Below are 25,302 nucleotides of genomic sequence, written 5' to 3' on the forward strand. Positions count from 1 at the left end.
CACAAGAGGCTCTTACGTTCTCTGACTATAGAAGGCTATATTTGTGGGGAGGGAGAGAAGCTCACTGACTTTGGCTTATGGTCGCTGCCTTAGAATAATAATAATAATAAGAGTTGGTTCTTGTATGCTGCTTTTCACTACCCAAAGGAGTCTCAAAGACCTAGTATGCACGGGCACTGAAATGGCGGTTGGCGGTTGCATGGAAAACGCAGAGGAGGAAGAAGCGAAGCAAACCGCAAATGCACGGGATGGAACGCAACGGCCTCAAAACCCAGAGCAGCCGCTGGCTGCAGCCGACAAGGTGGCAACACGGAGCAAACAGGAAGGGAGGCAAGCATGGTGCTGACTGAGTCTGGGTCGCCAAGCAGGGTGGCCACGGCACACACAGGCGCAGGCCCTGCCGGCGGAACTGAAGGGCATGGAAGGGGAGAGAGCAAGCACACCCAGAAGCCCTGTACACCATGGACCTCCCCAATTATGCATGTGGCCATTCCAGAGCCACTTCTGGTTGTGCCCTGGTCACCTGGGAAGCTCCACTTTCTTCTGCGTTTCGCTAACGCAGTTTTTTCGGCGGCATACATCGACTCTGCACCCAGCTGCTGCCTGCGGTGTGCACTATTGGTGATTTTAGCCTCCGCCATTCCACCTCAAATGTGGACCTTCCCCTCCGTGCATAATAGGCCAAAGTGGCTTACAATCCCCTTCCCTTTCTTCTCCCCACAACAGCCACCCTGTGAGGAAGGTGAGGCTGAGAGATCAGCTAGACTTGCATATGTAGGACCGAGAGACAGATGAGTATATGTTGGCACCATTGCTTTGTATTCGTTGCCCAGTCTGTTGCACTGCACAGTTTGTATCTGGACTTTTCTTTTTCAATAAATCCGTTTCTATTTTAAACACTGGTCATTGTTTTCTGTATCACACAGGCCTGTCAGGGACTCATAAATGGAAAGAACATATAGAATCTAAGCAAGTAATTCTGGATCAAGGTATAAAGGTTTAAAATTTGCCAACACTTTGTTTAAAAAATAGTGCACAATGTTGTGCCTCACATCTGCTCCTCTTGGGCTTGTTGTTATAGTCCAAACTGTGGTGCTTTAATGAGGTGAAAAGGACAATGAAGAAAATGAGAATTTAAAGATGTCTGTCATCAGCCCACTGTTGATGCTGAGCAGGTCTTGGGCTTCCCCTTACTTGACTATGATAAGCTCTTCCAGATCTTTAGTGGGCCTTGATGCAACTAAATTTATCATGATTTGGAAGGGTTTTTACTACTGATAATGGTTTAGTGAAGTCCTAAAGACCTTTATTTGCTTAACCTTAACTCTCTGGAAAAGCAGTTGGCTACTTTGAACCCTTAAGCCTTCTGCTCTTTAAAAAGTGTTGAAAGGAGGAACTTTAAATCACAACGTTTATTGCAATTTTTAAAAATACAAATAGATGGTCTGGTTCTCAAGGTATCAACATCAAAGGGGCCACAGAGTCTGGACTGCGTTATCTCTGAACTGCCCATTCGCCATTAATCAGTTTATAAATCCCTCTGTATTAAGTGGGCTGTTTTACTGCTTAGACGGATGCCCTCTCAGCATGCTGCTTGATAAACAGGGCTTGGTTGCTTTAAGCTGAAATCACGTCCATCTTATTGAAGGAGCATGTACTCTTTTTACCTTTGCTTCATTCAGTAGTTGATGTATTTGCCATATGAAGTGTGTTCCTCTGTGCAAATATATGTTGCTAGATTTTTGTTTGAGGGCTTATAGTTTCTTTTAGGTTTTTATCTCATATACTCTGGCATTATCACTGTTCATTGTATCTCCCCCCCTCCCCAATTTAAAACCATCATCAGTCAGACCCAATAAATTAGTCTAGTTTTATGTTTCCATTTCAACAAGTATGGACAACATTTGGCCATTTTTTTTTAACAGAGTTTAGATGGCAAACCATGTAATGAACATAAACCATCACAACACAACAAAGATCAATAACAGAGTCCAGCAATTTTTTGTCTATTGACTTAGTAGTTAGATTATCTAAGAACTTTTCTCTGTTCGTTGACTGGCTCCATAAATGCTACAAAAGCAACATTTAAAGAAATGAGCTTTTTAAAATACATTTCTTTCTTTTTGTACTTAGACAGATCTTTATTATGGTCATAGACCAGCAAAGTAAGAATTAGGAATCAATCATTTACTATCAGACCTTATACAGTATTTTAATTGGCTTATAATGGTAAAGGGTTTTTTTTACCATTTTGAAGGACAACAGAAGAATGGAAAGCAATGGCTAGTATCCTTCCAGTCTTAATATTTCATTTAGAACTGAGTGGAGGCATCATCCAAATTAAAAAAAAATCTGGTAAAAGTTGTCTAGGTTACTAGAGTCTGGTGGTTCTTATATGACTGTCATGCTGCTGCCGCTGCCACTGGAGGCTACATCTAGTCCTATGTTACTTAGCTTGGCTTTCCCGAAACGTCTCTAACATTCCTGCATTTCACTGCTTCTTAAAAATTAAAATAAAAGGAAGACATGGGAGAGAGTAAAGCATATACTTTGCACAAAGTCTTCTCTCACAACTTCAAGGGTCTTGGATCCTGGGAGTGGGAGTCACTGCCAAGTAGAGTAGGCATTGTTGCACTGGGTAGATTAAAGTATCTTCAAATATACATTGCACTGCAACAGTGGGAATGTGTCATGGGCTTTTCAAAGTACAGTAAGTTTGAAACTGGCATTGGTGTTGATTTACTCCTTGCAATAGTCATTCTATATCATTATAGAATGTATTCCTGTATAGATCCACTTGCTCTGTTAGGCCTTCCAAAAAGTTTCCATTGTTTGTTCCATCTACTCTGCATATTTGGGTGACACAATCTAAAGCAGTGGTCTTCATCTTTTTTCAGATCTGGTTCCCTCTGCCTTGTGAACAAATGGTAGGAAGTTATGTGATGTCAGAGTCAAGCAACAGCAAAAGGAGGAGGCAGAGTTATGGACACACCAATTCCAAAGTCAGGACCATGAGAGGGGGCTAGAACTGCTGGGGACAGGAAACATTACATTATTGTGAGAAACCAGGTAGAAGCTGGAGCTATGGAGGAATCTTTTCTATCACAGAGTAACCACTTCATATCCTGACATTCTTACAGTTAGAAGACATTGCACCTTGTTGTCTGTGCAGTAGATCCTTCCAAATTTGTTTTACATTTATCTACTTTGCATGTTGCAGTTTTACTTTAGAGACACCCAAGACAAGCAACAATATCCACAGAGCAATAATTATCTCTGTAAAGTGGATATTTGGTGAACAATGTTGTGTGGATATTTAAACAAACGGTGTTCTAGTTTTGAAGCAAAAGGGCATCCATGTGGAAGCAGCCTTATAAACAAAAGTATGATGCAACAATAAAAATTGTATTGCATATCTCAGCCAAGCATGCCCAGAGAGTCAAGCATGGCTGTGGCTGCCTATGAAATGTGCATAGGAACATTATGTATCCTGTAAAATGGACTTTATTTGGTTAGATCATTTTGTGAGTCTTTCGTTTAACTCTGTTGTCTTTAGGCAGTGTTCCTATTCAGATGGAAGGTTGTCATTGTTTTCACTGCTGTTCTATTGGCTGGAACAATATAGCTGAAGAATGGCTGTGGGAAATCTGTGCTCCTGTTTCTAAACAGGAACAAGGTTGAGCGACAGCCTTCCTGCTTGCTATTGTCAATGAGACCATTAGTATGATGGAAAGCAAAGCGCTAACCATGCCAACAAAATGTGTCATACAATTTGCTTCTTTTTCATCCTCAGCACCACAACTATAATCCATTAAAGCAAATTCAGGGGTCTATTAAACAAAAATTACATTTTAGATCAGTTTAAAAAATGTATGCATTATCTATACAGGCTGAGAGTCCTTTAAGATATAACATTTTTCTTTTACAAGGATAATTTCTGTGAAGGAAAATAGCCTACCTCACAAAATTGTTGTGACTGTACAGTTGGGATTAAGTTATAATGAATATTTTAATGAAGTTCAGATAGTAGGAAACATTTGAAAAACAGATCTGTCTGTCCCCTAATTCTGAGATGTGGTGCCACTTGGAATCTAGTGTTTCGCCTCTTTACCAGCTTCCATTGCTTCTGGAACAGCTGGGACACTTCCTTTAAATATCAGTGTCCATCCAAAAATTTTGAAAAAGACAGAGATGATATCACCCCAGAAGCAATCTTAAGCAGGTCTATTCAGAAGCATAGCCAATGTTATTCAATGGACTATACTCCCAGGAAATATCCTTAGTGCTGCAGTCTCTTTCCATTTAATATCTAGTTGAAGACAAGTGCACCATCATATTAATGTACCTTGCCCACTATCCCTCATATGAGTGACTTTGGGATGGGGCATTGCTCAATGGCATCATGTTAGGAAGAGGGAGTGGAGGAGAGGTGGTGTCAGCAGTTCCGGTCCTCTCATTTCATTAATCCTTTTTTCTAGTTCTTTAAAAAACAGAAGCCAGTTTCCTTTCATTCCTGTCTGCTCAGAAGTCCACTTTCACTAATCTTCAACACTTTCTTAGTGTGTTTGGCTATAATATACTGATAATTTGCTTGTGCTGGTGATGATGTTCAAGCCCCACTCCCCCAAGTATCACATTTACAGTAGATTTGTAGATATATCTCCATTTTAGTTCCATGGACTTGAGAATTCAGATGAAAAGGAACGGAAGCACGATGAACAAATCTCTTAGTAAGGGACTCTCCTGTTAGTATAATGTTCAGTCTGATTAAAACGCCAGTAGCAGTCCTCTCCTTTGTACCTTCTCTATTCACTGGAATTGGAATGTATATTTGGGAGAAGAGTGGGGTTGCCATTGGCTGGCAACCAGCAGAAAAAGGAGGAGCTGGGATGGGGAATGACATTGAGCTGATTGTACATCACTGCTGGTACAAAACCAGACGTTATGCCAGTGTAGCTGTTTAATGCTCTAATGTCCCCACAGTGTTACCCAAATTAGAATTGAGTTGGGGGAATTTAGCTAGTGAGAAATGTAACAACAGGATTTCTACCAATATACATCAGGGTTATTCCCTTAGAAATTCTTAATGAACCAGATCAGATTGGAAATGACTTTTGTTGAGATAAATTCCCAAGCTTGCACACAAATTAAACAAACACACAAAAGAAGGAAAAAAGGGTTAAGATGGTGCGATAGGGGAATATCAGGAGGTATAAAGTATAAAGTGTAGCTACAGTAATGATGTAGAGCAGACCTGGTGAATCTAGGGAAAAGGAAGTGGGACTCACAAGAAGAGAAAGGAAGGGAATTGCATAGGACATAGAGCGTGTGCAGAATTCTTTCTCCTCCCTCCATAGGCACAGCATGTGTCTCTCCATATTTGGAGGCACATTCACAGTGCAGGTTCAGAAGCACCCTTCCACATATAGAGCAATCCCTATATGAAAGGATCATACAAAGGGAAGAAGCTGATGTACTGTAGAAACTCACACAAGCACATATCTTCTTGTTTCCTCTGTTCTATGTAAACTGCCCTGAGCCGCAAAGGGAGGGCAGTATGTAAGTAGAATGAATGAATGACTTCGTACTGTGCCATTGCTCGCAACCAATCACAGAGGGACACAGGAAGAACTTACCAAATATCAAAAAAACTGAAAAGAGGTATATTTATGGAAGACAATACCTTTGCTGCATCAAAGAGAATGTTTTGTCTGATTTTGTAGACATGTTTTCCTTTCTATTAGAAGAAAATAAAATTTTCTTCTTTGCCGCAACATAGTCTGAATCTCACTTTCTCATATTGAGTAGAGGGGCGAGGAGGCACCTCACATGCAACAGGGTTTTCAGAGAAGGTTGGGGACAGAGAGTGGTTGTCAGGGAAGGATGACCAGGTCTTCCCGAGATTTCAGAGAACTCTCATGCAGAATACCATGATATCTTTCTGCTGTCTGGAAAATGGTCAGAAGGAAAAATACCACTTTGAATCAACATATGGGGAGTTCACATATCTATAGCTTTAGGTGGATACATTATTTGCTTTAAATGTAAAACTATAAAATTGAAATTACACTGGTATTCTTATTTGTTCCAAGGTATTCTGAAATTTATGGCCAGTTGGTGACATCAGCTTTAGCCTTGAGTATCCAGATACAGGTGCACTATGCCAAGTGTACTTTCAATCATAAAACCACTGTGAAAGCCATAGCCCATCTGGAGTACTTCAGGTTATTTCTCTCCAGATGGTAGGGTAGCCTCATGTCTCAGTTGACCTATGGCATGGACCAGGGGTAGTCAAACTGTGGCCCTCCAGATGTCCATGGACTACAATTCCCACGAGCCCCTGCCAGCATTCGCTGGCAGGGGCTCCTGGGAATTGTAGTCCATGGACATCTGGAGGGCCGCAGTTTGACTACCCCTGGCGTGGACAATGGGTATATTGCTACATTTATATTTTTTTAATCTGACAAGGTGGGCATTTGAAATTAATTTTCCTAACTTGACAGCAATTTTGTGGACACTTGGCAAGCAATTCTTCCCTCCCCCCTAAAAATTGTTTTCTTCAGATTTGTTTATAGATTGAATTTATGTAAATATAATACACTTGCCACATTTGTGAAAGCAAACAGTGTCTGACTATTGGTATGGCTCATGTTCTTTTGTACTCAGGCTTTGTGGTTGGTTACAAAATTATTCAGGGAACAAAGGAGATTTCTGAAGAGGCTCTGTTGGTTTATAGTTAAGAGATGGCTTAGGACTTGAATAAACTGCATTTTCAGTCAGGCACTTCTCTTTCCCTAGTTCCATTAAAGATTCACAGGACCCTTAATAAGGTTGGAAATCGATAAAACATACTTACAAATCCTATTATACTAGTTAAGCTAGATATCAACTCAGAAAACCGCGGGATTTCAGTGAGATCATATTACCTATAGCTGAGGGAGGGGTTGTAGTATTTGTCCCAGAAAATGGAGGTGAAACTCATATCTTTAGGAGTTTTGGTTTATCTTGGTTTCAGTGGATTAAAATTTTAATTCAAGTTGTTAGACATTGTGCAGCATCTTAAGATGACTTACTTTTAAAATAGAATATCGGCCCAAGCAGGGAAATCTTATCTATTTGCATTGCACGCAAACAGAATTTGGCAAATATTATAAATCCTTTATAATCTTTTCATTTTTAAGTTTAATGTTAGTCAATCAAAACACTCAATTTAAAACACAGAGGTGTTTTCACAGATATGTCTTGATGTTTAAAGGTCACTACAAGGTGAGTTTTCCCCACAAACTTTTAAAAAGTAACATATTGTTTAGGGATACTAAGATGAAAGAAATATTACATATTATCTAGTACAAAACTGCTGGATATACATAGAGCTTACATTTAGCAATATCTATCTTGTTCTTTTATATCACTTTAATGTTCCAAACCACAAATTGCATTTTCCCCTTAGTTGGTATATACTGTCTAGAGATTGCTTATTTCTTTTCATCTCAGTTTCTGCTATTTATTATAGTCTAGTGTTGAACTCTCCATTTTTTTCTGAATTCCAATGTTGATTTGTTGTGTACCAAATCTGTAACTTTTGCCATTGTTCCATATTCCATCAATTTATTTATCCAGTCTGTAATATCTAGTGATGATTTTTTCCCCATCTTGAAGCATAAAGTATCCTAGCATAGGACCATATATTTAACAAGTTTTAATATTATTTGGTACCATATTTAATAACATATTATGGATCCGACACAAATTTAACTTTTAATATCTTTTGCATCTCATAATGAATCATAATACAATATTTCCTGGCTTTCTGGCAGGCTCACCACATACGGTAGAATGATGCATTTATAGTTTGACATTTCCAACAATTGCCATTATAACTCTTAGCAATTCTTGCAATGTCTTGGGGGTAGTTTAGCAGTCTTGATAAAGGCACTTGTCAGATGTTTTCCAGTAGTTAATTCCAATTCTGCATGTACAGTCCTTGGAGGAAGGAATGGTTCATGTGATCTTAACTCTTCTTCCTGCATAGATTACTGGATTTGGGAGAGACAAAATAGTATACTTTGTTTATGTATGAACATGGAAAAGATATGTTAAATAAAATATAAGAACCTTGCAAGGAAAACTCACCTTGGTATATCAATAAAAAATGGCTTTTTAAGCACTTCACCCATCCTCCAATATGTGATCTTGAAGGAGAGGAATTGGTTTTTATCCCCCACTTTTCACTACCTGAAGGAATCTCAAAGCAACTTACAATTGCCCTCCTTTCCCCAAAACAGACACCATGTGAAGTAGGTGAGGCTAAGGCCCATTATGCACGGAGGGGAAGGTCCGCATTCGAGGTGGAATGGCATCGCCTAAAATCACCGATAACGCACGACAGCGGCTGCAACTGGCCGCAGATTCAGTGCATGCTTCCAAAAAAGCTGCGTTAGTGGAACGTGGAAGAATGCGGAGCTTCTGGGCAACCAGGGTGCAACCAGAAGTGGTGCCGGGGTCGCCGCGTGCATAATTGGTTACTCTGGGTTTTGCCGCCGTTGTGTCCCGTCCCATGCGTAAGCGGTTTGCTTCGTGTCTTCCCCCTCCACGTTTTCCATGTGACCTGAAATCACTGATTCAGGGGCCATGCATAATAGGCCTAAGAGAGTGCTGACAGAATTACTGTATGAGAACAGGTCTAACAGCATTGTGACTGGCCCAAGGTCATCTAGCTGACTGCATGTGGAGGAGTGGGGAAGAAGAAGAAGAAGAAGAAGAAGAAGAAGAAGAAGAAGAAGAAGAAGAAGAAGAAGAAGAAGAAGAAGAAGAGTTGGTCCTTATATGCCGCTTTTCTCTACCCAAAGGAGGCTCAAAGCGGCTTGCAGTCGCCTTCCCATTCCTCTCCCCACAGTAGACACCCTGTGGGGTGGGTGAGGCTGAGAGAGCGCTGATATCACTGCTTGGTCAGAACAGTTTTATCAGTGCTGTGGCGAGCCCAAGGTCACCCAGCTGGTTGCATGTGGAGGAGCGCAGAATCGAACCTGGCATGCCAGATTAGAAGTCCGCACTCCTAACCACTACACCAAACTGGCTCTCCATATGACAAGCTGGAAACAAACCTGGCTCTCCATATTACAAGCTGCAGCTGTTAACCATTACACCAAGCTGTCTCACAAGCTGATTTAAAATTCTCCTGCCAGACAGAATCAGTATCAAGATTTAGAATGTAAACTCTTTGGACAGTTAATACATTAAATGGGTGATGAGTATACCAAGCTCCTTATATTGCACAAAATACAAAACTTTGCTAACAAGAAATTGCTTATCTGTTTGAAAAAATGAACAAACAAAACAAAATAGCCAGGCCTCTCTGTCCACATAACCATGAAGTTATATTTACAAAAGCCTGTTGCACAAATATGCTAATTAAGCCTGTGAAAGGAACATTTCAGCATTTTCCTAGGTATGAAGTCATTTGAAGAGGGAGAAACATTGCATATAATAATTACTGAGCTAGGAGGGAGGTTTAGATTAATGAGGCCATGTTCTTCAAAAGGTCCCAAATAAAGGGGAAATTAGATCTTCCTGCAGAACGGATTGTACATTTCTATTATTGTTGTTGAACAATAATCTTCTTATCAATGCGTCCTCTTAATATTTCAGAAACTGGCTGGGGGGTGGAGCGTGTCTGGCCCCCGGCGAGTGTCCAAGCTCTGGCCACACCCTGATTGGGCCAGCCCCTACAGCTGTCGCCCTCCGATGCATGTGGCTGCCGGAGCCAGTGCATCTGCCATGACCCACTGCTCCACCCATATGGGGGTGAAGAGTGATGGATGGCCGTGGTGACGAGGAGGGCCATGGCCATTGCTGCCGGAGAGGGTAACTCAGCCACGGTGGGCATCAAAGATGACGCGGCACTGGCCAACCCAGACAGTGTGGCCAGGATGCAGCAGCACTGCTGGGGGAGGGCCGCCAGCGCCACTACATGTGCTCTGGAGGCAGTGCCCATGCCCAACAGATAGTACGGCTGTCGCCCATGGCGCCTGCCAGCACCAACGCCAACATGCCTCCACCCTGCTGCCTTTGAGGCTGGAAAGTGGGTGAGAGGGCTGGAGCCATGCTGCTGGAGGCGCCGAGAGGCCCCTAGTGCCCACTGCATTTAAGACTGCAGCGGGCTTCAGGGCTAGTCCTTAAATAAGCCTCCTGTGCAAGAATGCATTGGTTCTGGTGAACCTAGTGATCTGGTACCCTTTCACCAGGTCCAGGTAACATTCTGAGGAAGACATGATTTTCATCACAATCATTGCAGCATAAAAGCCATAAAGCAGTGCACATAAAGGCTAAAATTACCGTAAAACCTTAAAAACTTAAATCCCAAAGTCAAAATATAGAACTAAACAAAATAGCTGTTGATAAAGACCAAATGTCTGCCCTGGACCTAGTTCCTCTAAAGTGATAAACCTGTGACTCTATGGTTGCCAACTGCCTATAGTAGATTCTAGAGGGAAAATGGCCTCCCCGTTTGTTACAGGCTTAATGGCATGGTACTTACTAGGTGATATTATTTACCTCTATGCTATCCAAGGCTTCAGCTTCCCATTTCCACACATTAAGCCAATATTAAAAGAATACTTTTCTCCAGGCCAGCTGGCAACTTTAACTGTGGTAGGTAACGGCATAATGAAGTTATACTGCCTCATGAAATAAAGGTTATTTACATAGAAAACTAGCATGTAAATAAGAAGCCTAAATTAGGGCCTATTATTCATGGGTGTTTTGTTGTTGTTGTTATTCTGCATTGATTTTCCTCCCTTCAGTGCTCGGTTTGCTTTCCAGTAGCTATTTTCTCATGTTTTGTGAGAGTGATTTTGTGGCTTCGCTTATAAGACAAAGGTAATTCAAAAGCAAACAGATTCCCTCAATTCCCCCTATCGCTCAGAGGCCACTCCACTGGCCATACTGAAGTTGTTCCTCCCACTCTTCACTTTCTGCCATCCTTTCTCCTTCATTGGTGTACAAACCCTGTTATGGTTTAGGTTTTCCACTATTTAATTTTTTGTTTTTTAAAAAAGTATGACAAATCTAGTGAAATGAAATTTTCACTAGTCTTGGATCACTGAAGAAAATAAATTGACAAGGAAAGCTTCAACAGTCTTTAAAGATGTGTTTAACCAAACCAGTTTCTCCTTTTTTAACTTGAAAAAGATCTCAATGAAAACCAGTCATTCCCCTCCCCCAGGTCCTTTTACTTTTAGGATATGTCCTACTTCTCCTGGGTTGGAACACAAGATGAGCTAAGATGATTTCAGCAAAAACGCATGTCTGTGTTTGTGAGGCCTAGAACTCTTTCCCTTAACTTCTATTTTTGGATGTGGAGAGGATTTTTTTTTCTGGAAAAGTATTCCATCATGCTCCCTAATCCCCAATCTGACACAGTTTTTATTTTACAGCATTTAGAACTAGTCTTAATCTAGCATTCAGTTTCTAACAGAGAAAGTTGAAACTTTTCAATCTAAACCTATAATCTGATATCAAACGTGGCTTTGACCCTGCTTTGAAAATGAGCTCTGTAAACCCTTGTAGGCCTTGCACAGATATAGCATAGAATGTATTTGGGATCAGTTCCTGGTAGTGCTGCATTAACAAGAAAACCAGGACTGCAAAATAACTTGTGAACATCAGCTGTACTCATTTTTGTACATTTCTTAATCCATTATTTTCCTAAATTGTTCCCTTGAGAAGAAGAGTTGGTTCTTATATACCGCTTTTCCCTATCCGAAGGAGTCTCAAAGCGGCTTACAATCACCTTCTCTTTCCTCTCCCCACAGCACACATCCCGTGAGGTGGGTGAGGCTGAGGCAGCCCTGATATGACTGCTTGGTCAGGACAGTTTTATTAGTGCTGTGGCAAGCCCAAGGTCACCCAGATGGCTGCATGTGGGGGAGTGCAGAATCAAGCCCCACTTGCCAGATTAGAAGTCCGCACTCCTAACCACTACACCAAACTGGCTCTTACAGAAACTGCCTAGATAGGAAAGACTTACATTCAGGTACAATTACCTACTGCCCACTGGATGGATCTTACTCTACCAGTTCATTTTGGTTTGACCAGGTCTAAATTGGCTGTCCATGTATTCTTGAACCTAGTGGCAGCAGCTGTGTTAAAATTCATTTCCTTAACAGAGACAAGTAGGAAAATGTGGTTCGTCTTGTATTTCCTCAAATTGCACCAGTTTTACAGCTCAAGAGCACATGGCTTGCTTGCGAAACCCTCCCAAACATGGGAAGGTTTCAACCACTCACTTGGCCTGATTATTTGTAGAACAGAGTTGTTTTATAGATGGCCTGTTCTTTGAAAAGCAAATACGGTGACTCATTGCCATTGCTTAGAGCTGACTGGGGATTCTTTTTAAAATTAAACATCCTCAGAGCTGTTCTTCAAGCTGCCCTAGCCACTTTTTTGTTCGGGGGGGGGGGGAGAAATGCACACTCTGGTACTGAGAGTCTATTACTGACTTGTGGCTACTATCAAAGAGGAATGAAAAATTATTACAACCAGAGTTCCGATTTTTTTTTAAAAAAAGAAACCTGCTTAAAATTGGTTAGGAAAACGGAAGCCTCCCTCCAAAATGGGAGAAATTTTGGCCAGCCTGCAGCCACACTTGGCTTCCATATGAATGCCGGTATTCAACAGGCGTCCTTATTCCACGTATCTTCCTTGCCACAACTGGCGGAGGGTAAGATCTGTCATGAATGAAACTTTGACAGAAATATTTCTTTGAACTTGACTTGCTTGTTAGGAAACTCATTTTTTTTTTTTGTAAAACAGAGATCTTTACATTCGAAGCTTACAATGAAGGACCAGTAAGTTCTGCACAACAGTAGATTTTTTGCAATATTCACAATGATGACTTTGTGCCTTCCGTAAAGGTATGTTCAGCATAAGACTGTCTCCAAAACCAGAGTCCGAATCTTGAGTTCTTCCCACACTCCCTATAATACTTAAGAGCAATTATCCAGGGCAGGGTTAGCCAGTAACATGGAGCAGGGAGAAAGAAACACAGGATGGATGTAAGCATTACTGATAAAGAGGGAAACACTTGATGCTAGGCTGTCAGTTCCAGAGTTTGCTCCACGTCCTAATGACGTGGTCCATGCTCTTTCTTATTTGCCTGATGTTTGCCATTGAATATTTTTCCTTTTATATTCCCACACCTAAACTTTCCAGAATCAATGTCAAACCACTTGCTCTCTGCTATGTACCAATAGCAACAAACCACTTTTTGTTTAGTTTTGATATATTAAGGGCCATTTCCCACGGCGATCTTTGTTGCAAATTGTTTGCGGAATGAAAAATCGCCATTTAAAATAGTGGAATTCGTCGTTTTGCACACCTGGCTTTGTAGTGGAATCAGTTGCGTTTTTTTAGCGTTTCCCACAGGCTTCCGGTCTCGGCAGAAATCGCTAGAAAGGAAGCGCTATTGCCAAGCTTGTCCCGCCCCTGGCCGTCAAGCAGCCAATGGGCAGCCGTTAGCATGCTCCCAAACAGCCCCTTTCCCTTTAAGAAAGCTTTTAAAAAAAAAAAACAGACCCATAGCAACGAATCTACGTAGATTCCTTGCACTGGAGAGACCCATCCAGCTGCCTAATGTGATCTATCGTTTGATTGTATGATCGTTGGCACGCTGCCTCGAGTGATAAAAAAAAATTCCCCCCCCCCTTCTCACGGGCTCGATTTTCGGCTGAATTTATGTGTAAAAAATAAAGGGACTTTATTTCAGCAAACGGGCTTTTAAGTGGTTTGTGCTTAGTGACTAAAGGTGAAGGACTGAAGCCAGGGAAGCCTCTAAACAGAAAGAGGCTCGCCGGTGCGTTTATCCCCGCTCGCTCCGAGAAAAAAAAATGGCGATCGCTTCGCCGGAAGTTTGGAGGAGAGATCCAGGGGGAGGGACTTTGAAGAACCAGCTACAATGGTAACGCACAGGTCTTTAGCGCTATTGTTGCAGATTGGTTGCAGGAGTGTATCGCTATCCGGAGGGTGAATCCAGTTTTCTGGATTCCCCTGAAAGCGCCACAACGAAGCGCTTTTGGCGGGTCGGTTTCAGGATTGTTGCAGATTGTTGACGACGTCGTGCGTTATGGCAAATTAGTAGCGTTTTCAATCGGCAACCATTGTGCTATTTTTAAGCCGTGGGAAATGCCCCTAAGTTCTGTTTAAGGAACCTGAACCATTTTTCTAAAATCACTTAACACAGTGTCTTGCCTCATTTTTCTTCTCTCCGTCCCTTCAGGTGTTTGCCAAGAAACTATTGGCAGGAAAAAATGTCAAACAGGTGAGAGATTTCTTCTAGAAGTGATCTAAACCTAGCTTAACCTGAGGCACACTACTCCCACTGATGCTGGGGGGGAGGGCCAACTTGTCTACGAAAGGGTTAACCAGATAGCAATTTGTCCATTGTCTCTCTATTAATATCAGTCACCAACTTAGCACTCATCACCTTTTCCAAGCAGTCACCCTCCAGCTACAAGTGGCGCCATGAACAAACCAGATGTGATCTCGTCTCTGTTTTCTTTTCATAAACTTTTGAAAATTCATTACAAAGGGGAAGGGGACACCGAGGGAAAGAAGAAAACTGTATTTTGTTGAATTTTTGCAAGTATTTTAAATGGAGGAAGGGCGATATTTCTGTCGGGCCTTCTCCCACACCCTGCCTTAGATTTATTTTTTTAAAAACCTTTTTTTGCGATACAGAAGAAGTTGGAGGACAACAAATACAATTTGGTCTGCCAGTCCAGTGAGCCAACTAAAAGGAGGACACAAAAGGTTACATAAGTCCCAATACTGCAGGTGGAGGATGACTGGGAAACTGGTCACTACTGAAATGTGATCAGGCAAGCTCCTACTTCTTCACCTTAAATTCCCTCCATTTGTAATATGGGTTGTGACAGTGCCATCTTCCAGTTTGTGGCTGGAGATGTTTTAGGACTACAACTGATCTCCAGATGACATAAATCAGTTCCCCTGAGGAAAATGGCCATATTGGAAGGTGGGCTCCATGGCACTCTATCCCATTGGTCTCTCAGCCTCCACCCCCCCCCCAAAACAAACAAACAAACGCTGTGGGTGTTTCCCAGTTTAGACCTGGCAACTCTAGGGTTTTGTTTATTTGTTTGTTTTATTTATATACTGCCCTCCCCAGAGGTTTACATAAAACGTATAAACAATACAAGAAACAATCTATAACATATAAATAATCACAACATTAATACTACTGATAATTGTAACAGTGCAAACAGGTCCAGGAGCAGAGCGCATTGATGGATTTCTGGGGGGAGGGGAGGGGAGGGAGGGAGGGAGGGAGGGAGCAGGGGCCCTTCAGATGTTGGTTATGCCTGGTCTCAACCAAATGCCTGGCAGAAGAGCTCCCTTTTGCAGGCCCTACGGAACTGCTTTAGCCTACACTTTAGAGCTGTTGTGTGGATTATTGAGGAAAGATATGCAAAGTGTTAAAAGCAGGCCAGCACAGTTTGCGACTTTCCAAGCTGCACTTAGTTCCCCAGACGTGTATAGTATTGTAGCATCTGTTATTCCAGTATGTTTTGAACTACACAAAAAAAGGGGAGTTCCTAAGTCCCTCGCAGGGCACCGTACTCAAGTAGGTGGTATACAGTTATGTGGGAGACAGGTTGCTTAGGTCTGATATAACACATAGCACTATATAAAGTCCATTATATACTGAGTATTTATTAAGCTTAGTGTGTTTTTATGCTTCTGTAGGCGTGTCAGCTAAAATTTTATTTTCATCACCATTTGGTTCTGATCAAGGCTGCTATTATTATGAAGAAATGCAAAGAGGACATTTTGGGCAGCAGATTCCCAGGGAAGGGGTTGTTTTCTTGCTTTCAATCTGCTGGTCCATGTATCTTTAAAATAGCTGTTTCCAGCTACTATCCAGAGTAGTAGTAGTTGTTGTTGGGGCAATAGAAATGGATAGGAGGACCATTAGCCTGGGAGCCAAACTTCTGTTGTTATTGTTATTGTTATTGTTGTTATCTATATATTATAGAAAATCTAAGTTCCTTGCATTGTTTCTACATTCTATGTAAACTACCCTGAGCCTCAGGGCAGGGTGGTATATAAATATATAACAAATAAAAAAATAAAAATAGCAATTAATAAATGGGGCTTCAGTTGTTAGGTGATGTATGCTAGGGGGACCATTTTTTGCATTGTGATGGAGACTTAAAGCATAGTAAATCAATAAGAGCATGTAAAAGCTTCAGATGCTCACAATAGCTGAAGTGGACAGGATGCTAACAGCAATAAGGCCAACCACTTGCATACTAGACCCATGTCCATCGTGGCTCCTAAAAACAACAGACATAAGAATAGGAGCCCTCCTCCAAGAAATAATCAATCTCTCCCTCTCAACAGGAGAATTCCTGGAGGGATTAAAAGAGGCAGTGGTTTGCCCGTTACTCAAAAAAACATCCTTGGTTTCGCAAGAGCCTGAGAATGACTGCCCTGTATCGCATATAGCGTTTCTGGAGAGTTAGTTGAAAGGGCTGCTGTGGACCAAATATCTGCATTCCTGGAGGAAACTTCTGCCCTTGACCCATTTCACTTGGGTTTCTGGCCTGGCCATGGGGTAGAAACAACGTTAGTTGCCCTGATGGATGACCTCTGCTGCCAGCTAGTCCGAGGGGGGTCAGTACAGCTCATGCTACTAGATCTGTCAGCAGTGTTTAACAGTCGATCATGAGCTTCTAGCTTACCACCTAGCTGACACCAGGATACGGGGAACAGCCCTTAAATGACTGATTTCCTTCCTCCAGGATCACAGACAGAAAGTAGCAATAGGAGAGAGAGTATCTAACCGTCATCAACTCACATGTGGAGTCCCACAAGGAGCAGTCCTCTCCCCTATCTTATTTAACACATTTATGCACCCTCTGGCTCAGCTAAGGAGGGTTGGGCTAGGTTGCCACCAATATGAGGATGACACCCAACTCTTCCTCCTGATGGATGACTGTCCTGACTCTCCCCCAGAATCCTAAGTCAGATGCCTGGAAGCAGTGATGAAATGGATCAAGCAGAGCCGTCTGAAGCTCAACCCTGCAAAGATGGAGGTCCTGTGGCTGGGTAGGAAGGGACCAAGTGAGGAAGCACGTCTGCCTACCCAGGATGGTGTGCAGCTCTCAGTGACTCACTCCACCAGGAACCTGGGCATGATCCTGGATACTTCCCTTACAATGGGAGCCCAGGTCACAAAGGTAGTGCGGCTGGCATTTTACCACCACTGTCAAGGCAAGCTATTAGCACCCTACCTGGACCCAGAACACCTAGCCACAGTGATCCATGCAACGGTCACCTCTGCAACACGCTGTACGCAGGCCTACCCTTATCCTTGATCCGGAAACTACAACTGGTACAGAACACCACAACCAGGATTCTCACCCAGACATCATGGAGATCCCACATCCAGCCAGCACTCCCAACAACTTGGCTGGCTCCCCATTGAATTCTAGATTAATTTTAAGGTTCTGGTAATCACCTTCAAAGCCATACAGGGACTGGGCCCAGTGTATATGAGACCACCTCCCAGCGTATACCCAAAAGAGCCTTACGCTCCACCACCTCCAACTGGCTTTGGGTCCCTGGCCCCAAAGAAGCACGTTGGACCTCAACAAAGGCCAGAGCCTTCTCAGTCCTGGCCCCCACCTGGTGGAACTAGCTCCATGAAGATATCAGGGTCCTGCCCGAACTTCCAAAATTCTGCAGGGCCTGCGAAAGGGAGCTCCTCCACCAGGCATTTGCCTGAGGCCGACCGACTCAACATCTGCTGGTCCCTCCCTCCCCTCTGACGCCCTTCCATGGGTGAACAATGTGTGTGTGTGTGTGTGGGAGGGATTGTCCAGGGATTGTCATTGTTATTGTTCTGTTAAAATACTGTTCTGGTTGTCATTTTATTATTTACCATTCTACAACATTTACTGTAAACTGCCCAGAGCCGTATGGAAGGGCAGTATAGAAATCTAAATTAAAAAAAAAATAAAATTGCTGTAGGAATCCTAGTCTAGAAAAGGCTTCCATGTAACTCAAACATTTGCTTTCAGCCTTCTGAACAGGCCGTTGGTTCAATAAACACATCACCTCATTTGCTCTATTTTTCTATAATGTTATATTTGCTTTCTGACTGTTGAAGAATATTCTGGTTCCTTATCTTTGAATCCTTGTGCTGTAAACGTGTGTTAAACAACTTCCAGTGTTTCCTTCTATAGGCATTTACATTTGGCCAATCAATCTGATTACGACAGAAACAGAGGAAACCAATTTATGTGGGCTGCTTTGTTCCTTCACGTTATGGTCTATTATCTCCCCCAGCCTGTGTTTACAGAATGCCATGGTTAACGTTGCCCAGATGCTCTATCTGTGGGAAACCTAGAAACCACACAATACTGGCCTACGGTGTTTTCCAAACTCCGTCTGCCTTATCCTAGGCTTGTTCTATTCTGTTTGTGTAGACTTGGACCTTTCCCACAGAAAGGGTGTGCTGTCAGTTAGGCCTGCAGTACGATAGCATTGCTACAGATGCTTGATTGTCTTGTTTGGGGCCTCTTACGGACCTATCAGCAGATTTTTGGGAACAAACAGATATTGGTTCATTAGCAGTCTTTTGACTGAAATACAGCTAAAAGGATGAACCTCCCCATTTCACTCCACCCAAAATACCTGACACAAAACCAAACTGGAGCCTGAATTTATGTCAGAGGCAAACAGCAAAAGTTAATGTTACACTGATACGTGCATTTATTTGGGACTTTCTTCATCGAAAAATGCATAAGATTATATTATACTTAAGCTCTGAAATTGTAGTATGTCACCCAAAATGTCACACTGATATTTTTCATGGGATTGACCCCCCTCCCACACACACACTTTTAATAGATGTACAACAGGAACAAATTCAACATATGAAGACATTGTTTGAGTCCAATTGCATCTTAAAGGCCAACAAAATTTTATTCAAGGTGTAAACTTTCATGTGTACAAACACTTCCTCAGACATAATAAAATGGGAATTACCAGTCCATACTTATAGGTAGAAGGTAACTTAGCAGTAAATTAATAAACAGCATAATATCTGCTACAGACTAACACAGCTACCCACTTGAATATAATTAGAGAACCTCTATGCAACATGATTGCCCCATCAAAGAAAAAAGATATCCTCAGATGAAGTGATTCCAAATAGTTTTCTAAATATCAGTTTTTACATAGCTTTTCTTACAACCTAGAAACATTTTCATACCCAAGTTATACAACAGCCCAATCCCCAAAATAGTTGTGAAATTAAATTCAAAATGCAGATGGACGATATTGTACCAACTAGACACAAACAAAAATTCAGTACATGTCAGAAACTAACAGACCAATCTTAAGCAGGTCTATTCAGAATCCTACTCAGCTCCATCCAATGGGGCTTACTTCCATAAAAATGTTCTTAGAATTGGACAATGATATTTGTGCTATTGTAATCAGGTACCTTTTGGATTTTCCTGTGGGGACAGGAAATCCAAGAAAGTGAATAATTAAAATAGCACAACATAATGTTTTGTTTTAATACTAAGAGTGTCTTGTGGCACAGAGAGGTAAGGCAACGACATGCTGTCTGAAGCTGTCTGCCCATGAGGTTGGGAGTTTGATCCCAGCAGCCAGCTCAAGGTTGACTCAGCCTTCCATCCTTCTGAGGTCGGTAAAATGAGTACCCAGCTTGCTGGGGGTAAACGGTAATGACTGGGGAAGGCACTGGCAAACCACCCCAGATTGAGTCTGCCATGAAAACGCTAGAGGGCGTCACCCCAAGGGTCAGACATGACCCGGTGCTTATACCTTTACCTTTAATGTGTGGACCGAGTCAATCTGCCATGGGAATAACTAGCCCACCCTGCTGCCCTTAAATGGCATGCCTGACAGCAATACACATTGTACTAGGTAACTGGAGTCAAAGAGCTATGTAGCTCCCAGTTATGATTGTGCTGTCCAATCTGGAAAGGGGCCAACACATAGAAGTCCTTTTCCACTCACAGTTTGTCCTTGCAGATTCAAGACATTTTAGATTTCTCATAATTTTTCCATTGTTCACTTTACTACTGTATCAAAGATGTTGCACTTATACTTATTAATAGGCAGTACCACTTTTTGCCAACATTTCTTAACCTTGTTACCCTCAATGTTCAATATTGTTTTATATAGTTGTAACTTTTTCTTGCAGTGGCTTTTCTGCTTTAAAGTTCCAAGTTGATAGTACTGACTTAATAAAAAAACAGCACATTGCAAATTTCAAGGATGCTGTTTAATTTTTTTGAGGGGGTTAATTTGCAACCAAGGAAAACCATATGCTGATTGAATAAAGTCCAGTGGCACCTTTAAGACCAACCAAGTTTTATTCAAGGTATAAGTTTTCATGTGCACACATACTTCATTCAGAAGATTGTCCCATTAAAATGGTGTGACTTGGCCAACAAAAAAGATTATGTAGTGGATGCATGGGCTTGTATAGGGGAGAGCACAACAAACCAAGTCTGCTGGGCTTACAGATAAATAATAGGCGATAAGGTTATTTAAATAAGTTGGTCCCAGGTCATGAAGGGCTTTAAAGATAAGAATCAGAACATAGGCGGATATGAACAGAATAAACAAAAGAATGGGCAGCAATTAAGTAGTTTCAAAACAAAGGTAATTATACACAGTTTTGTGTATACATACTTAAAACAACATACAAATTAAGGAGATAAAGCAATAATTTCATAATTAAATTAGCATTACAAACCAGTTAGCAGTCATATGGACATGTACTATAAACAAATCCTCAATCAAACTATGTATGTGACAGAGAATGAACAAAAAGCAATTCCATTTTGTATACCTTAAAACTTATTTTTTTTAGTATTTCCTGAACTCTGTTAATGTCATAAATTATGCTAGTGTAACCCATGTTATTTTTGTTTTAATACTTTTCATGAAACAGTACAGGATTTAGACATAGGGAGCCAAAGATTACTGAGCCTGGGCAGTAAGTTCAGTTGCTCACATATCAGTCTGGCCCTGCAGCAGGAGAGAGAAGGCCCAGAGCTTGGCTGAGGAAAACTGCTAATTCTTTTGCAGGCCCAAGCCAGGGAATGAACTCCTGAGCAGCAGCAAGTCAACCACTGAAGTAGCAGATGAGAAGCAGACGCTGTGCACTCCTAGTTTGGGCTTTCGTCTTTCAGGGTTTGTTAACATTGGTTCTGTTCCGAGTGACCTTTTGGAAGGACACTGAAGATTTTTGGGAGCATGAACACAACAGTTCATTGGCTGTTCTGTTTGATTGATGGCCAGGGGCGGGAAGAAGCACAGAAAAATATCGCCTCCTTTGTTGCGATTCCAGCGAGACTGGAAACCTGTGGGGAATGAATAGACCACTACTGGGACCAATATTCCACTAGAATTGAAGGTATGCAGAATGACGAAATTCCACTATTAAATATAGTGTTTCTGCATACTGCAAACATTTAGAAACACTTCCAGATTAGGCTACTGTAACTCGCTCTACGCTGGCCTACTGTTGTCCTTGATCCGGAAGTTACAGCTGGTACAAAATATGGGTGCGAGGGTCCTCACTAGGACATCTTGGAGGGCCCATATCCAGCCGGTGCTTTGTCAACTGCACTGGTTACCTGTCTGTTTCCAGGTCAGGTTCAAGGTATTGGTATTAACCTTTAAGGCCATACGTGGCCTGGGTCCTGCCTACCTGCGGGACTGCTTGCTTGCTTATGCCCCCTCACAGGGCTCTTCGCTCTGCGGGTATGAATTTACTGGTTGTCCCGGGCCCCCGGGACGTACGCCTGGCCTCGACCAGGGCCAGGGCCTTTTCAGTCCTGGCCCCAATCTGGTGGAATGAGCTCCCAGAAGAGCCAGGCATACAGCTGAGGCCGGGGCAGAGTCCCAGAGGAGGGGTTTTCCAACTGGTTCCCAAATTCATCTCAGCCACGATTCTCATTACATTAGATTAGATCGAGTGCCCCACCCTGAACAAGGAGAGAGTATGGTCACCATCCTGATTATTATTTTAATGGAGATTTTATTGAGGTTTTATTGTTTTAGAATTTTATGTGTAAACCGCCGCGAGGCTACGGCAAGCGGCAGTATAGAAATCGAACAAATAAAATAAATAAATAAATAAATAAATAAAATAAAATAAAATAAAATAAAATAAAATAAAATAAAATAAAATAAAATAAAATAAAATAAAATAAAATAAAATAAAATAAAATAAAATAAAATAAATAAATATACAGACAGACATTGGTCATTGTGTGGAATGGCCCTTTGTTTCCATTAATGTTGCTCTGCTCATAGCCATTGTGATTTTGTTCTATATCTAGTTTTTTTTAGTTTTGGGGTTGATACTGTTATATTGAAAACTAATGTCTGGAATGGTTTTTAAAAAACTTTTGAAGCAATTTTCCATCTTGTCAAGCCATAAAGGTGCTGTCAGTTATTGATTTGAACCCTCCTCCTTATAAAGGGTTACGCTAGCATCATAGAAGATGTTATGTTCAGAGTGTATATGTGCCTGCTTTTAGTAGGAATAGTGAAAAGCCACTCTATTAACAACCTAAAAATCTACATCCCAAGAACAGAAATAGTGCAAAACACTTACCTAAATATAAATATTTGTTAACCAGGATGGCCCAGGCTAGCATGATCTTATCAGATTTCAGAAGTGATGGCTGGTACAAGCATAAACAACTTCATGAGGGGATTGGATAAACCTATGGAGCAGAGGTAGTCTGTGAGTGGCTATTAGTCACAAGGTACAGACAGAACACTGTGTCTGGGGGCAGTGGTGCTCTGTATTCTTGATCCTTGGGGGGCAACAGTGGGAGAGCTTCTGAAGTTCCGGCCCACTTACTAATGAAAAGATGGCAAAAAGTGTGGGAAGACACATGGCTTTGGAGGGAGAGTTCAAAAATGTAAGTGCCATCACTACTAAGGTGCCCTTGTTGTATTTCCTAAAAAAAACGTCCTGAGTAAACAAAGGAGCAAAGCTTCTTTCTAGCTCAGTATTTTGCTTGCTACTATTTCTTTCTTACATTTGTATTATCTTCTTCCTCCAAGATATGCAGGGACATGGATTCCCGCTCCAGCATTTTATCTTGAGGCCCCTGTGAGGTAGCTAACTGCTTCCACATACACACGTGGAATAATGCACTTTAGTGATTATTCACAAGTAGACTTTGCTGTTTTACACAGTAGAATCCAGTTGTAAAGTGCAATGAAAGTGGATTGAAAGTACTTTATTGAATATGTGTAAAACTGTCTTAGAAAACAGTTACCTAGTCAGGGTCATGGGGTGAACAAAGTTTACATGGGATTTGAACTGGGTCTCTATGCAGAGGTTATAAATTAGTGTGCTGGTGGAAAGTGCCATCAGGTCTCTGCTGACTTATGACAGCCTCGTAGGTTTTTCAAGGCAAGAAACCCTGGTATTCCTTGGAGGTCTCCCATCCAAATATTAGCCAGTGTCAACCTTCCTTAGCTTCTGAGATTTGAGGAAATTGGGCTAGCCTGGGCTATCCAGGTCAGGACTATAAAACAGTGTTATACTGGGGAAATTTGTTGTTCACTTGGTTTTAAAGAATGTAAGTAAACAAAATCACATTTTTTCACACTACATGCTTTTTTATTAGCCATATGCCCCAAATTATATCTTTGAATATCTTCTTTATGATTAGTTTATGATAGTTTCAGCTTCTGCCCAATATTTTCCCTTCTTTATTGGCTGCCTAATAGTGGTAAGCATTTTCATGTATCTTATCAATTAGCAATCATTTTACTGTTTGTGGAGTAGAAAGGAAAGATCTTATGCAATAACTGGGTCAGCAGATTTTACTTAACTGGGCATATAAATTATAATTCTATAATCATGATATAAAAAATCATGGGGAAAACATTCCTCACTACAAAAGCAAAGTTGAAATTTGTGATTGCTTCCTGCATCCTCTTTGCAGTGTTTGAGTTGTGGAAGGAAAGGTAAGAAAACCCCAGCTTTAACTTCCCTTAATGGTAGCCCTTCCCATTGACCCTTATAAGCCACACTACAAATTCTGCTCTAAAGTGTCTTTTGTGCATTGAGCACAATTTTTCAATTCGTACCTTCCCCACTGCCGCCCCCAATAAAAACCTGAAGTCTGCAGAAAAAATCTCATTCTTCTTTGTGAGAAATAGAAGAGGTAAAATACCCCTAAATGTCAAATGTTGGGCTCTCATGATAGATACTTTTTGGGAAAAGGGTATTAAGTGAAATACAGATTAGATGGTACAGAAATGCAGTGATGTGCCAACTGGATTTTTCCTTTCATTAACCTCCTCTTGCCCCTAAAATCTTTATCGTCTATTTCCTTTCTATACTGTGAAGGAATGATATTCACTGGGCGCACATCTTGGTCTAGGCCGGAACCTAGCTTCCTGTTCACACCCCCAATGGAATTTTAAAGAGCTTCTTCATTTCTTTCATTCCTTTCTGGATCCTTACCAAGCAGAGAAATTGACTAGATCTCAACCTAACTTCTAGAGCAGAAGCTCTCCCCTTAACAGAGCGCCCAGGCCAACTAGACAGAATCTTGTCCTTTGTGGTTCCCGATGTTCACCGATATGGACTCCCCTCTCACTGACTCTCATTGTTATTAGACCACAGATCTCCTGGACTTCTGGATCAATTTCGCTAGGCATAAAAAAGTCCTTTGCAAATCACTCTGCACATCTTCCATTCAGGACTATCCATCAGCCATTGTAGCTCACTACTTTTGTCATCCAAACCAGAGTGTCCCAGGAACAGCAGAGATTGTTTCAGAAAGGTACTGGCAGGAACTAATAATTCCAAAACTCCAAGGGAATACAGGGCAACCCTCTCCATATGCTTACTGTTTCTTTGGCAGCAAACACCTTCTTTTGCTCCCCCACAATAAAAGTCAGGCATTCCCTGCACATGGGGTGATTCATACATTACCATTCCAAAGCCGACAGATCCACAGCAATGAATGTAGCTTTGTGGCACCACATTTTAGTTCCCACTCTTCCTTATCGCAACTCCTGCCGCAAATATTGGCAAGGCCGTGTGTGAGCAACACTCTGCCTCTGGCAAGACCCTGTGCCTGAAATAGCAAAGAGTTTCAGGATTTAGGAGTGAGACATACTGGCTGAGATGTTGTTTAGGAAACTAGTTGGCACATTGCCTGCCCTTGCTAAGCAGAAGGCACTGAGCTGGTAAGC

The 25,302-nt window shown here is 41.7% G+C and overlaps 2 long non-coding RNA genes across 2 annotated transcripts in view; one reads left to right on the forward strand and one right to left on the reverse strand.

The window, feature by feature from the left end:
* LOC143837664 (uncharacterized) overlaps positions 1 to 25,302 on the forward strand; it is a 121,310-nt gene that overhangs the window by 82,688 nt on the left and 13,320 nt on the right. The gene's annotated exons all lie outside the window — the stretch shown is intronic.
* LOC143837660 (uncharacterized) lies at positions 7,247 to 25,264 on the reverse strand. The gene is made up of 3 exons (XR_013231042.1): positions 25,040 to 25,264; positions 22,691 to 22,802; positions 7,247 to 8,036 (listed from the first exon to the last, which is right to left on the reverse strand). It is a non-coding gene; the product is annotated as an uncharacterized LOC143837660 (long non-coding RNA).

Source organism: Paroedura picta, chromosome 1 (assembly GCF_049243985.1).
Source record: "Paroedura picta isolate Pp20150507F chromosome 1, Ppicta_v3.0, whole genome shotgun sequence".
Classification (NCBI taxonomy): domain Eukaryota; kingdom Metazoa; phylum Chordata; class Lepidosauria; order Squamata; family Gekkonidae; genus Paroedura; species Paroedura picta.